This window comes from Mustela nigripes, chromosome 1 (assembly GCF_022355385.1).
Source record: "Mustela nigripes isolate SB6536 chromosome 1, MUSNIG.SB6536, whole genome shotgun sequence".
In the NCBI taxonomy this organism is placed as follows: Eukaryota; Metazoa; Chordata; class Mammalia; order Carnivora; family Mustelidae; genus Mustela; species Mustela nigripes.
The window spans coordinates 103,102,951-103,117,987 of NC_081557.1; the positions used below are offsets into that span (position 1 = coordinate 103,102,951).

Sequence of the window (15,037 nt, forward strand, 5' to 3'; positions counted from 1 at the left end):
ATGATCATAAAAGAGACACTTTGTGAGCCTGAGATAGCGATGCCATGTGAGACAAAGACAGACACATTCCCAGAGAGCATCTCCGTTTCGGTACAGATAACACACAGGTGATCTGAGATGATCAGATGCCAGTAAGTGGCTGGTTAGTGTCCACGAGGGGCTGTGGTGCACCAAGGGCTCAGTGCCAGTCTCTGATCTTGCCAGCTCCGAGGGTCATCGGTAACAATGGCTCTGTCCGTCTAGGTGATACGGAGCAGAGCTATTGTTCCCAGGCACAGTCTTCATCCCTGGTCTGGAAGTCGCCCACGGATGAGACCACTGGACTGCTTCGAAAGCAGCAAGGTGCCAAGGACAAAGACCTTCCCGTGGATGGGAAGTCTGTCATACCTGCTTCTGTTCAGGCTTCCTCTATGGTATCTGCCTTCTTTGGAGCATCCTAGTGGTTATCCCGTGTTGTATCACAAATTAGGCCCAAACTTAGCAGCTTAAAAAAAAAAAAAAAAAAAGAAGAAGAAGATTTGCAGCCTCAAAGTTTCTGCAGGGAAATAAGCAGCCATGTTGTAACTTCTCCCATTGAGAGGCCCATGTGGCGAGGAGTGGATGTCCCCGGCCCAGGGCCAGCAGGTGCCTCATGCCTGCCAGCAGCCACATGGCCACTCATTCCTGTAGACCCAGAAATTTCAAGGGAATTTGGATGTTCAAGGTATTAAGACACATCCTCCATCACAACTTATCATTCCCGTAACACTCGCTGGGACTGTGAATCTGGCTTGCTTCGCTCCCGATCAGACCCCAGTCTCCTATTCTGCCTACGGGAGACAGGATGCAAGTGTGACCATGGATGTTGACTCAGACCAACAAACCATACAACCTTTGTAAGTACTACTGTCTTCATAGCTCTTAAATGCTTTTTCTTTTTCTTTTCTCCTCCTAGCCAGTGGGCTAGGTGGATTAATGCCCCTAAAGATGTCCCTTTCTTAGTCCCCAGAATTTGAGAAACTGTTAGTGTTCATGGTGAAAAGGGATGTGCATGTGTGATTAAGTTAAGGACCCTGAGGTGGCGAGATTATTTTAGATTATTGGGATGGAACCAATCTAATCTCATGAGGATGTGGAAATGGTTCGTAGCTGTTGGCTTCATCAGCACCAGCCCTGCAAGGGTTCCTCCCAAAGGGTTCAACTCAAATGTATCTTTTATGAAGTCATTCTAATGTTGCATTAGGAAACAGTTTCTAAAGGATGCAGCATAATACAGGACCAACGACTCTCATTATCCTCCTTTTTTTAAAAAAAGATTTTATTTATTCATCTGACAGAGAGAAACAGTGAGAGAGGGAACAGAGCTGGGGGTGGGGGAGTGGGAGAGGGAGGAACAGTCTTCCCACTGAGGAGACAGCCCAATGTGGGACTCTCTGGAAGCAGAGAACTTTTACCAGCTGGGGTTGGAGGTAATGTGGCTCTTGGGAGAATGGTCAGAGACAGGCAGTATTATAGGTTCTGAAGGTATAAGGAAGTCAAGGAATGAAGGTGGCATTTTACCATGTAAGCAAGGCATGGGAATGGATGGGCCTCCAGAGGGAACACAGACGTCTTGACACCTGACAGCCTAGTGAGACCTGTACTAGACTTCTAACCTCTAGAAGTAAAAAAATCACAAATGTGTGTTGTGTTAAGTCACTAAGTTTTTAGGTATTTGTTATGGATGCAACAGAAAACGAATTCATCTGTGTATCCCCTTTCTTCCCCTTTTGTCTTAATTCTGCTCAGGAGAAAGCATTAGTACTTGTGATGCTGAACAGTGCCAGGAACTACCTCCAGCAATTCCAATGGAACCATTGGTGGCACAGCCCTAGAAATGGGTCACTTGCTAGTGACCTGCTGGCCCTGAGTATCTATACTGCTACTTCTCGCCTCCCTCTCCTCATTTGGGTTCTCCCTAAAGCACACCTTGAAAAACGCAATTGTAAAGGGAAGCAATCCCAGGAAACACCCATGGAGAGAGGTAAGTAGGTCAAGGAAGGGAAGGATCCAGTGACAGGTCCCTGACCCTCCTGGGCATGAGAGCTCAATCCTACTGAAACACCCAGGAAGACAGAGGAGAACAAGCACTTGGGGATTACTCCACCCAAGAGATGGGGAGATGAGCTACTGGTCCAGACGGTCCCATCAGCCCCGGGAGGAGAGTGCTCGATCCTGAGGGCTATCCTTGCACCATTGAGTGGGGAGAAGAGGCTCTGGTGGTCAGGAACAACTCGGAGGCCACGTCAGAGGTATGGGCACGTGGGAGCTGGCCCAGAGTGTGGAGAAATGCACACACTGCGGACAGGGGGCCACTGGCAGCGTCTGTCATGAACATCTTTTCCTACCTGTTTCACTCCAGGGTACCCATCATGGTCCTTCTGCTCTCTCTGGGCTGCTGGCTGCTCTCTACGTCACATGCTCCTGACCTAGACCTCATCGGGCATCCTTGAGTCAGTAACCCTCTCCCCCAAACCCACTGTCTTCTCACGGAGTTTTAATTTACCCTCAACTCTTTATTATCATTTTTATAAGTTTTGCAACATGTAATCCCCAAGATTACAGCCCACTTTTTCCCAGACTTTTGTTTCTAATACAACCACGTCTGTACATCTCCTCGCAAGCAATAGATGCAAAAAGGCAGCATTTGATACATTTTTCTGGCCCACAATTCCTCTGCTACTTCTATTTCTACCGAATTCTATCCCTGAGTTGTTCTCCCCTTCCCGGATAGAGCCCGGGCTTTCAGTCCCCCACGAGCTCTACGCCCACAGCCTTTGATGTCTTGACTCATCTCATTTCTTCTAGGCCCAGCTTCTTCTGTGATCCTTTTTTGACTTCCTGGACAGAATCATTCCCGAATCAGAGCTGCCACGGGGCTGTTTCTTCCTCTGTGCGTCTGACCCATATTACAGCCGTGGTCTCGAACACCTGTCAATGCACGGCAAGCTTTCCAGGTCATGCGCCCGCCTGGGAGCATTCCCCACAGCAGGTGTCTAACATACGGGCCTTTGGTTGCGGGCGATCAGAGTCAGACTAACGAGGCTAAAAGATGGGATAAGGAACGGTGTTAGAGAGCAGTGCTGTTTCCCAAGTCTGACGCCTGATCAAGCACTCTTGGGACTAAGGACACATGACCTCAGTCATCTTTCAGAACACATTTCCAAAAATCGTAAAGTGAATGAATACTAGAATGACCACTTTGTCATGACCTAATTCTCGTGTTTTGCCTTAATGTTATTTCAAGCACTTCTTGTGGACTTGATTTACTTGGTTCTTCAAGTGTCCTGGCAGAAGGAGTCTTCTGAATACAGCACACACAGCAGCAGGTGTCCACAGCAGAACAAAGGGGCCGAGGTGCCGCGGACGGGCTGGCTGGGATCCAGCCTGGTGAGGGAGCCGGCTGGAGCTGCACAGGGCAGACTCCGTCTTGTGTTTTAAAATGATATATGAAAACAAAACAAAACTGAAGTAGATTGGGCAACAAGCAGCCAAAATGATTAATTGACTAGAATTAGCCCCGTGTGAGAAAAGGTTAAAGGTTAAAAGTAGGATATAGTTATTAAAAACAAAACAAAACAAAATCAAAGAGCCAGGGTGACATTAACTGTCTAAAAGTATATTAAGGGTTGTTTATGAAATAAGAATGCTGAGCAACTGAGCTCTCTCTGAACAATGCAAAATGAAAATGAAAAATAAATTTCTCTAAGAATTTTCTTAGATCAAAGTTGAATATGTTTGGTTACTGAAATTACTGATTTGTCCAATATACAAAACATACATATTTAGACACACTTCTCCTGACACCTTTCAAGACGGCTCTAATGGACAGAGGACACAATTACCCACCTAGGGAATGGCCCTACGACAACGCACCCAATGCCTTTCGTATTTTAGGAGGTGGTGTTTTTTTGTTTGTTTGTTTTTGTTTTTGTTTTAGAGAAGAGGATTTGGATCAGGCATTAGCTTTATGAAGCCACAGTGAAATGAAGGACTGAAACCTGACTGAGGTGATAAATGAATGAGCAGGAACCGTGATGGCGAGATCCTAAAGCCACGACAGCCTGCATCGCCTCATTCGTTGTTTCCTTCTTCGTGGAACTTCTAAGCAGGATTGCGGGATTTTGAAGCTGTTTCCATTGGAACCTCATAAATGCAAACGAGTGGTTTCCCGTAACAGTGACCTGTGTATTTTCTCTCTGCAGGCATTGAACAGTTCAGGTTTACATCTGAAGGGAGAGCCCTGTCGAAAGTCAAGAAGTAGGTGGGGGCAGGTATGTGCTGCGTATGCAGGAAACTTCGAGAAGAATAAATTCCTCCTTCCCAAATTATTCTGCCCTGCAGTTATCTGGACAGCTAGGGAAGGGCAGTGCTAGAAGGCCTGCACACCGGTTTGCAACCTTCTCTTGGTACGATCTGAAATCAGCCCCTTATGTGGAACACGGGAAGAGACTAAAGAAGTAGGCAGATGGCTCCAGACTGGCAGGTGGAGGGTTCGAGAAGCAACGGGTCTTTCTGACGAGGCTTGTGTTGGGTGCCGATGAGATGAGCAGATTCCCTCACCCGCCCACCAAATCTTCAGGGTTTATCTGGAGGCCGTAATTCGGTTCAGTCAGACACACCAACCAGAGGGGCTCAGCACTCCATCACTTTCCTGAGGCTGTGCCCTTGGGACAGCTGCAGCAGGCTCGGAGGGTAAGAAGAATCCAGATTCCAAGGGCAGGGGATGGGTGGGAAGCCTCTGACCGGCCTGGTCCAGATCACGGGAAAGCGGTGGTCACATCCTCTGGATGCCCTCCCCTGACACCACAGTAAGGAGCAACCTACAAGGGTCTGAGCAGAGTGACCACACCGGGGAAATAGGGTGACCATACCTACAGCCGTAGGTATCATGGGAGCATCGCAAGCTGGAGGAAACCGCGGGAGAACACGATCCTGTAGGTTACTGTGATTTGCATATTGTGCGTGCACATGTGTGGGCAGATGTTTATATCTGCAGGACAAAGGAAAGGGGAATTTATGTGTATCCTATGCATAGTATGCAAACCACCTTCTATTGTGTACTTCGAATGGATCTTCTTCCTACGTTGGTTTTAGAGCTGCCCACAGAAGCCATTTGATGAACAGTGCCTTACTGAGTCATAAAGACTTCCCACACGTGGATACATTTCATTATACAGTATTATAAAACATCACATTTGTTAATATTACCATGAAACTCAACAGAAACATCTCTGAGTCTTGAGAAGCCCTCAAGACCACGCGGCAGATACCGTTTTTCCAAAAGACTTAATTTTTGCTTTAAAGCACCAATATTATCCTTGGCAGCTGTCTCCTTCACTTTTCATTGTGTTGGGTTTTCTTTCTTTAAAAGAAAATATCTGCATAATACTTGAGGGTGAAGAATCACAGTTTGTCTGTATGCTGGAGTGTCAAGAGAATGATGCTTGGTGAAGGCAGGGGCTCCCTCAGCTAGCAAGGGACATCGTCACACAAGGGTGTTGCTTTGAGAGGGGCACTGAGCTCTGGCAGGCGACGGAAGAGCTGGATGCCTGTTTCTCATTTTGTCACACGGAAGAGTAAAAGGACACATCATATACTCAGGGGTCAATTTTAATAAAACTAGTAATTGTTATTGCTTTACAAAGGTCATTCATAAATAAATTTGGCCAGTGTGTGTGTGTGTGCATGTGTGTGTTGCATGACAATGAGAAATGCAATGACTCCTAGTTGTCTCTGGCCCCTACCTTGATGTGTGAGAAGTTGCCAGCAGTTTTATCCACCGCTGTCCTTGCATGGTCGGTGAAAATGTCAGCACAGTGAAGAAGACCCCTGCGTTAGTGTGATTATAACTGTTGTGACCTTGAGGAGTCCCTGAAATGACTTCCATGCACACCTGACAATGTCTGGCCCAAAGCCTGAAGTTCTAGGGAGACTGTGCCATAGGGGAAGAGGGGATCTTCTGACAGACCCCTGCCGGTGGCTGTCACCAACTCCACCTCTGTAACCATGTTAGAAACCCCTAGAGAAGCGGCACACACGACGGTAGGTACTGTGCGACGGTGCCATGGGAGACCCGCGTATCTCATGCTCTTCCCTCAGTGTCTTGGGCTCTGAAACACCTGTGCTCTTCCTCTGCTGATATTTCGTCTCTCCAGCTGGAAGGTCTCCTCTGCTCATTCTGGATCCCTGGCCCCACCTCTGTTACTCGGTTTCTCTATCTCAGCTTTCCCCTCTGCCTGGCCATCACGGAAACCATTTTCTAAGTCAGTTTCCCGTTCCTCTCCATTGCAGTTTCTCCCTGTCAGTGCAGGTTCCTCCTGAGCCCCTTCCCCCCCACCCCCCGACTCTGGAAGCACCGCCTCCGTGTGACAACAGAAGAAAGCCAGGAACGCCCCCTCACCCCATTTGCTGACCCTAACTTTCCTGCAGGGGAACACTCTCCATTATTTAATGCCTCTAAGATACAAGGTTTTTATCAATTGTGACTTTACCTGACAATTAATTTTCAGAGATTAATGGCTTGTGAGAATGCAGATGGAGAACCTAAGTAGCGTTCCCCAATTCCCGAACACAAGAATCATGTCAATGAGGAAACATGTACATATGTTATCCATGGTCAACAGTAGTAACCCCTGAAGGTCCTTCTAGGGAAATAAGCCACTGTATTTCAGGTCTCTATTCTCTAATATAGAAAATCAACTTTATTTAACTTTAAAAAGTTGGGAAAACAGTTCCTTAGTTTCCAAGTTATAATTTGTTTTCATATTCCTAACTTTGGAACTTTTGTTCCTAAAACTGTCTCTGACTTTTGTCCTTGGGACAGAAATTCATACTTTTGGACTTGGAATGCTGGGTTCAATTCAGACCATCTGTGAATTCTCCTATACATTTTCATGCACTAAAACCAAATTCCTGTTTAACCCTTTGTCATTGTGGTTATTTTTATCATCATTAGTTTTGGTGTTAAAGAACATGCATGAGCCAGGTAAACAGGTCTCTTGTGTGGTTTACTACTTCAAAACTTGGTGTCTTTAATCGACCCCTCAGTTCTGTTATTTTAAAGCTAGAAAAAAAATACTGCCTAAAGTATACAGCTGATGAACTCTACTGAAGAGAGTCAGACCTACAAAAAGAATGTCCCTGTTAGGTCTCTCTTTCCTTAATTAGAACACAGAGACAAGGTGAGACCTTTCATTTAGAAGGACTGTAGACTCTCCAGCATTAACCACATTTCATTATCCTATATTTTCAGAAACAGTGATAGTGGGAGGCAGATAGCTGTCAGTAATAAAAAGTTTTTGTTGGCCAACACTATGATTGTAACTGAAAAAGAGACAGTATCCTCTTTCCTGCCCTCCTGTTCCCATACGGACTATAAGCCTCAACCATCAGGAGGGAATCTCCCCTGAAAGGCGCCTTATACATAGGAAACTAGATCCACGTCTTCTTAAAAATTTTAGGTTTTTCAACGTTTTCTCACTCTGAGTGTTAGAATTCCTGACAACATTCCAGCAATCCTAGTCATTAGTGTACATTGGACTGCATCCGTGTTTCTCCTCTGTCACCCTCTTGTGACCTTCAGGAGAAGCGAGAAGGAGACAGAAGGGACGCAGATCTTGATCTTCTCTCACACACTCATGCGTCTGGGACTTCGGTCTCAGCAGTTTTAGTAAAAGGGACCCAGGAATGTCCTGTGTGTGTTTGAGGCGGGTGATTCGTTTGGAACTGTTAGTTTTAGGTTGGGAAGTTATCCCAGGAAAATCGGATAGTCAAACTAGTTCTGAACATTGGTTTTGGTTATCCTCGGGTCGTGAGCTTGCCCCGACCTACCCGCGACGTCTGGGGAAACAGGGTCATCAGCAGCGTCACACAGCTGGTGAAACGGGGTCGTCAGCAGCGTCCCACGGCCGGTGAAACAGGGGGTGCTTTCCGCCTGATGTGTCACCTGTTCCCGATGAACTCAATCAAACATCGTTTCCTATTAACTGGCAGAATCCCCCCCGGGAAGTCTCCGGAAACTCCTACTCCCACCCCGTCCCTCATGCTCCATCTTGCCCGAGCTCTTGGGGGCACCTGCCCACCCTTCCCGGACCACAGAGCAGGCCCAAGTGCCCCTGAAATATGTACTCCGTTCCATATACGGCACGAGGGGGCTGAGCCCACGGCTGGCTTCACAAAAGACGTGATCAGGAACCTACCACCGTCTCCTCCCATAATTTCATAAGCTCAGAGGTTTGAATCTTAATGTTACTGCTTGAATAACAATAGCTCGGGGCTTTAAAAAAAAATACAAGAAACCGAAACCTGGGCTAAAATTTCTCAAACCATGGTCCCTAAAAGATCTCAACTGGAATTACATGAAACACTTCTAAAAATACAGATTCCTGACTCCACCTCAATTCCCAGAAACACTATCTTTAAGAACATCTCTGAAAAATTTGCATCTTTCATGAGAAATCCAGGTGGTTGTTTTTCTAACCCCAAATTTGAAAACCACTGCTGTGGGCTGTATTTCCAAGGCGGAGGGTCTTGTTTTATAGGCAAAGGGACACAGAACCTCTCTTTTACGGGAGAGACTGAGGTCAATCTTTACCCAAAATCTCTTAAAGGGGTTTTGTGCTTTTCCAAAATGGAAAATAAAGATAGTCATGTGAGGTGATACTCTATAATTAGACAGTAAATCAAAATCTGCACCTATGAAAAAGAGATATCCATTCTAATTGCTCTTGGCCACCCAGACTCTCCTTTTGTGGGTGAGTTTGTGTGTGCTCCCTGAACCTCCAGGTAGGGACAGGAAAGGGGCAGAATGAGGGAGTAGGAGGGTAAAAGCAGAAAGGTCCCATCTGACAGGTTTGCCCCATCTAAAAGTAGAGATACTGAATTAAACAGGTAAGAGGGGCACCTGGGTGGCTCAGTGGGTTAAGCCTTTTCCTTCGGTTCAGGTCATGGTCTCAGGGTCCTGGGATTGAGCCCCGCATTGGGCTCTCTGCTCAGCAGGGAGCCTGCTTCCCCCTCTCTCTCTGCCTGCCTCTCTGCCTACTTGTGATCTCTGTGAAATAAATAAATAAAACCTTTAAAAAATATACAGGTAAGAAGAGAGTAGGGAAAAAAGGATATCAATAAAATCTAAAAGATGTCCATCTCAACACAACACAAAGCTTGTCTGATGCCCTCACAGTTATCAGAGGTCAAGATGAAATTCTGACAAAAATATAATGAGTTTTGTGGGTAATGACTAAAGGTAGAAAACACAGAGGAAAAGGAAAATTACACCATAAAGCATGTAGAACATCCCAATATGCCAGCCAGCAGGCAATTTTAACAGATTAATAAATATTTTGAACTCATGTTAAAGCAAGAGGTAAGAGACAAGAGGATATGACTTTCCATATAAAGACTAGGGTAGTGTCATAAAGGCAATAGCATTTACTACCATGCATTTCCCAGAGCACATTCTGTATATTAAAATATAGATTTCCATTGTCATCAAAATGACTACACCCAGTAAATGCATTACAGACTAGCTCACAAAGTAAGAGACTTTGTGTCCCTTTCCTGTCATCTTCCCGTGGTTAGCACGCTGCAGCTCCCCCGGTCCAACCCAGACTCCCCAGTTCCACATTTGTACATGTTTTCACGGACCGTGTTAGCCACAAACATGTCAGGACAACGGGTGACACCAGATTTTCAATCTAGAATACAGCTTTACACCAGCAAATACTTCTTGACAATGAAGGTGCACACTTGAGGTGTGAGCTTACGTTATACAAGTTTTCATACGCCTAATTGAGGATTTGAAAGGATTTCTGCATCACAAAAGGCAACTTTATGCCTTAAGAAAGTGCATCTTCATGTTTGCAAGTGAGAGTTTCACATACTGAAATCACAGTGACATTTAAATTACAGACTAAATGAGCATAATGTCCATAGCTATTAAGTGATGCGAGTCTCTCCCTGCCGGAAGTCCAGGCCCCCAGCACAGCTGGGCACTTCACAGATGGACACATTTTTGTTAAATATTGACTAAAAACATGCCTAGTCATTATATTTTAGTTTCACATTATCTGTTTGGGTCACCCAAATCTCTGAGGCTTAAAGCAGCACATTATCTATGGTACAATACTGATTTCCAAAAATAGCTATATATTTCACTTTAGTGCTTGAGAACTTTCTTTTGGAGAATTTTTGTCTTGATTTGAGAAGACCCATTAGTTTAATGCGAATCACTTATTCCACAGTGACAGTGACAGATAACATGCTCTAAAGATAAGACTGCCTGGATGAGAGAAGTTGAGCACGAGGCAGGAGAGTCACTTTGAAAGCTCCCACAGCCAGTTAATGAGGGAGTAAGAACTGGACCTAGGCAGTCAGAATCCTGTCTGTCCAAGATTTCGATCACGTAAGAAGAGAACCAAAAGAGGACAGCTGCATGCAATTAAGGGGAGGAAGTACTTCCAAGGAAGAAAGAGGAAGGGATTTATGATTTCAACCCAACAGAGCATTCAAGGACAGTGGGGAATGAGGAAAGTCCTTATAGAAATTAACTGTGAGTCCACTTTGCCACTGGTTAAGGTGGGAGTGAAAGGAAAGGAAGATGGTGAGAATAAAGTTCTTTTTAAAATGAATTTTGATGAAAAAAGGAAAGGGAATGATCAGCTTCCCAGGTCAAAGAAGGACCTTTATAAAGGGAAAGTTTAAAAAAAAAGGCTGTGTAGGGAAGGAAAAAGCTAGTGGTGAAAGAAACATTAAAGGATGGGGGTGGGGGGGGGAAGAGAGAGAAACGGAGAGAGAAGACCTAAGAGGAAACAAAGCATGGCAAGAGCAAATTCTCAGACCAGAGGAAGAAAGGCCACCTCCAGAAGATGGCATGACAAAGAGGCTGTTTGTTGGAACCCAACATTTAATTATTAGAATACAACCAAGCACCTCAGGAAAAGCTAGATGTTTGAGAATAGAACGGTCTGGTTTTGCATTTCTACTTGATTTCAGAACATCTTGATACAGCTGATATTTCTATTTTCAAGGCTAAGTTTCTGTTGGAAGGATTTTATCTACAACGTTTGACAGAACCCATAAACTTCCTTTATGAACCATGGAGGTAGTTAAGAAAGAGTCCTAAATATCGAGGTGAGAGTGTGAAGTGTTGATGTGATGAGTGGTAGCGTCACCAAAAAATATGCTTGTTTAAACAGAACCCTAAACATTGATCTCACTGACTAGAGGAGATACTGAAACCTTTCTTTAGCATAATGCCTTTTTGATGGCTTTTATGGGGGCAAGGATCCTCAGTCTGTTATCCACAGAGAAAATTGGATGAATCAATGTTCTCAAAATGTATTACTAAGACTCATACCACACGATGAGTGTGAATGTTTAACCTTTACAAAGAGCTTGAGGGAAAGACTTTTTTTTTTTAATACTTCAGTTAAAAACCATTGGAAATGCACTTTTCTCAAGAGGTAATTGATTCAGTAATACTGCAAAACTACAGAGTGGAGTGTAGGTAGGGTTGCACTAGAATCGTTTCTCTGTTTTGTTACACTTTTTTGAATTTTTTAATAAATAAGATGAAGAGTAAATACAAGGAAAGTGAGTGAACTTAAATTAATATTTGTCTTTGTATCCTGAATGCCCTAAGAGATCTGGAAATATTGGGAAAGAAGAACATTATACATTATTTATATGCTGCTAACAGAATGGAAAGGGATGTTCTACTTGCTCTATCTCAGGTATAAGGAGCTACGTTTTGTAATGGACAAACGTCTTCTAACAGAATGGAGCGAGAAAGGGACTAGGTTTGTCAAATTGGAGTTGTAGAAAAACATTATGAACAAACAGGTGATATAAATAATTCTTCTTTTGGAAAGAACATCGAAAAACATCTAATCTCAGCTATCATCAGTACAGAATTTCCTCTACCTCGTCCATCTCAAAGTATAATATGCCCTAAGTACAGCCAGTCACCAGGTTTGCGAGGATGAATAAGGTATGTTTCCTACCCTCAAGAAATTGTAGTACAGAAGTAAAAAAAAAAGAGCTAGGCAATAGTTTTTAGGTAGTACACGACAGTATGTTGTATACAAATTTTACAAATGACTTTTTTCATCAGTACAGCAACAGCATGGACAAGGAGTGAACCCTTGGTACACGGTGCACCAGAGAAGGCATCCAGGAGAAGGCAAGTGTCTAAGCATTGTAAGTCTAGGCTGGGTGGGTACATATTACAAGCATTTACCAGAAAGACACATGGATATTTGTCTGGATAATACTGAGGTCATTTCGATCTATCTGGGGCCTCTCTGAAGCATACGGTGGAATGCCATGCTTAGGGAAAGTGTTCCAGTCCCTCTGAATCATAACACACTTGTATGGACCTGCGGCACCAGTGGAGGCAAGGCCAGTGGAGGAGGAGCCCGGGAAGGTGGGTGTGCACAGGGCCACCGGAGTTCTCCGTGTCAGAGTGTCAGGGCAACACACCCCATATCTCCTACTGGAAGCACCGGGGGGGGGGAATGGAGTGGGGTGTAGTTTAGAGAGATCCCAGGAGTGGACGGCATAGATGTTACCCCAGCCCATTCCGTAGAAAGTGACCAGCTGGGCTCAGACTATGGGAAGACTATGGTATTGATACTCCTGGAATGCTTTACCCCTGGATGGAACTGGCGCTCAGGATTCTCAGAAAGACCCTGAGGTGCCTCTGATGAACATAACCTCTTCTGTGACAGTTTTAAGACCCTTAGGACATCACTTACTTTACGGTGATAATGTCCCAGGTGCCAGTGATTAGTGAACATTGCCTTCTTCATAGACCTTTAACTGTCATATAAATCAGCAGTGTATGTGCTTTATGGAGCATTTGTAAATAACTTACAAATTAATTTCTCCTGTCGTTCAGATAATTTTGCAGAAGGATGGGTCAAATTAAAGTCGTTCTGTGTTTTGTTTGGCAGAATGGAGGGAAACTGAACTTCCTATTAACTTACGCAAAGCAGGACATATAGGTACATTAATGGTCACTGTAATAATAATTAGGAAAAGGTCCTTTTGATGTTTGGGCATACGGCACCCTACCAAGTCAACTCTCTCACATCAGAACAACATCCTTGGACCATTTTACAAATAAAGAAATGATAAGGAATGAGGTTCATCTCTGCTGAAATGCCTTTCAGTGAGAGACTAGCACCAAATTTATTCCATCAGAACTTTATAGAAAAGAAGGGCCCGGCTCCCACTTTAAACCCTTTGCGTAACTTTCCCGGGACCACACTGTACCCAGTCCTTGGCTCCAGAACTTAAACGCTACACAGAAAAGAAAATGGTCCAAGAAGCTTTGAGATTTTATCAATAACATCTACTTCTGCATGCTCCATGTCGGGCTTTTTAAGAGAGAGCTGTCCCAACGTAGTTTCTACCACTGCATTTGCTCTCACGACCGCATACTAGTCTACCAGTAGCGTATCATCGAAAAGGTGAAACTCACTGTTCTAGCACGCAAGTTGACAAAGCTTGTATCCTTAGCAAATCTAACCACAAGGAAATTGGTGATGTGGCATACAAATAAGAAATTGCAAAATAACCAACATGGTTGAACAAAAAGTTTCCACTTTTATTGCAGGGTCATTTACCTTGACTCAGACGCATCCATTCTAAGTGCTCAGCTGCTGGGTTGTGGGTATTTCATAATGTTGGGTAAATATTGCCATAGTTGGGGTATGAAACATTTCCCTCATCCTGCAGATTTCTCTTCTGTCGATTTGCATTGGTCTCATTAAATTCCTGGCCCGAGGCAATTAATGATTGACTTTTCATCACAATAATACAAGTTTTCCATAATCTTACATAAGTGAAATCATACAGTGGTAGCCTTCGGTTTTGATTCTTCTTATTTCGTATTATGTATTCAAGGTGTATCACCACATGGGTGTGTCTACTGCTGAGTCGCACTCCCTAGCAGGGAGCTACCGTAACTTGGATGTCAACGAGTGAGTCCACAGGTGTTTGAATTCTTAGAAAGGATTTGGCTCTTGGGAATAATACTGCCATGGTCTAACAGGAGGAAGATATGAAGGAAAGAACAGGAAGAATGATACAAAGAAGGGTCATGAGCCAAGGAAGGCGAGTGGTCTTTAGAAGCTAGAAAAGGCAAGGAAGTCAGTTCTTCTTTGAAGCCCCTCCAAGGAACACAGCCCCGCCAACTCTGCCCTTTCCGACTGTGTGTAAACGAGACTGTGTAGTCTGAAGCCTCCAGTCCATGGCCATTTGTTATAGCGGCAGCAACACTAATACTGATTCTGGCTTGTCTGTGTTTGGGTGTGGAGAGATGCTTTCATGTTTTTGGATAATATGTAGGAGAAGAAGGGCAGAGTCGCACAGCACATCTACAGCACTGCTTCACACACCCAGATCGCCTGAAAACAGATGGCGTGCCAAGAGGACAATCTCCAAGACTGTTGTCAGATGTGGCTGTCACTAAAATTAACTCAGGCACTATTGGGATAAATTAATTTTTGTGACTATGTGCATGGGAGTCAAAGAGAACTATGTTCTGGTACCTTACTAATGGTATCTTGGGAAGGCCACCTAGCTTGTTGGCTCTCCCATTTCCTTATCTACATGATGGGGATAGCAACACAAGTGAGAATATGCATATGAAAGGAATAGTAGAATCAGGCTCACTGTTCATATTAAATGTTATGATCACGAATATTTGGCAATTCCCATAAAGACACTCCTTAAAAATGGTGTGTGTGTGTGTGTGTGTGTGTGTCTACCCCAAGGGGCTGGTGGAAATTATAACCATGTGTGATTGTGAAAGGTGTTAGTTAAAAAAGTATTTTTGGGGCACCTGGGTGGCTCAGTGGGTTAAAGCCTCTGCCTTCCGCTCAGGTCATGATCCCGGGGTCCTGGGATCGAGCCCCACATCTGGCTCTCTGCTCAGCAGGAAGCTTGCTTCCCCCACCCCCTGCCTGCCTCTCAGCCTACTTCTGATCTCTCACTCTCTGTCAAATAAATAAAT

At 44.4% G+C, this 15,037-nt stretch overlaps 1 long non-coding RNA gene across 1 annotated transcript; it reads left to right on the top strand.

The window, feature by feature from the left end:
* The first annotated feature begins 613 nt into the window (after positions 1 to 613).
* LOC132013226 (uncharacterized) lies at positions 614 to 6,744 on the top strand. The gene is made up of 4 exons (XR_009402930.1): positions 614 to 875; positions 1,768 to 2,270; positions 2,381 to 2,471; positions 2,827 to 6,744. It is a non-coding gene; the product is annotated as an uncharacterized LOC132013226 (long non-coding RNA).
* Positions 6,745 to 15,037: the final 8,293 nt, after the last annotated feature.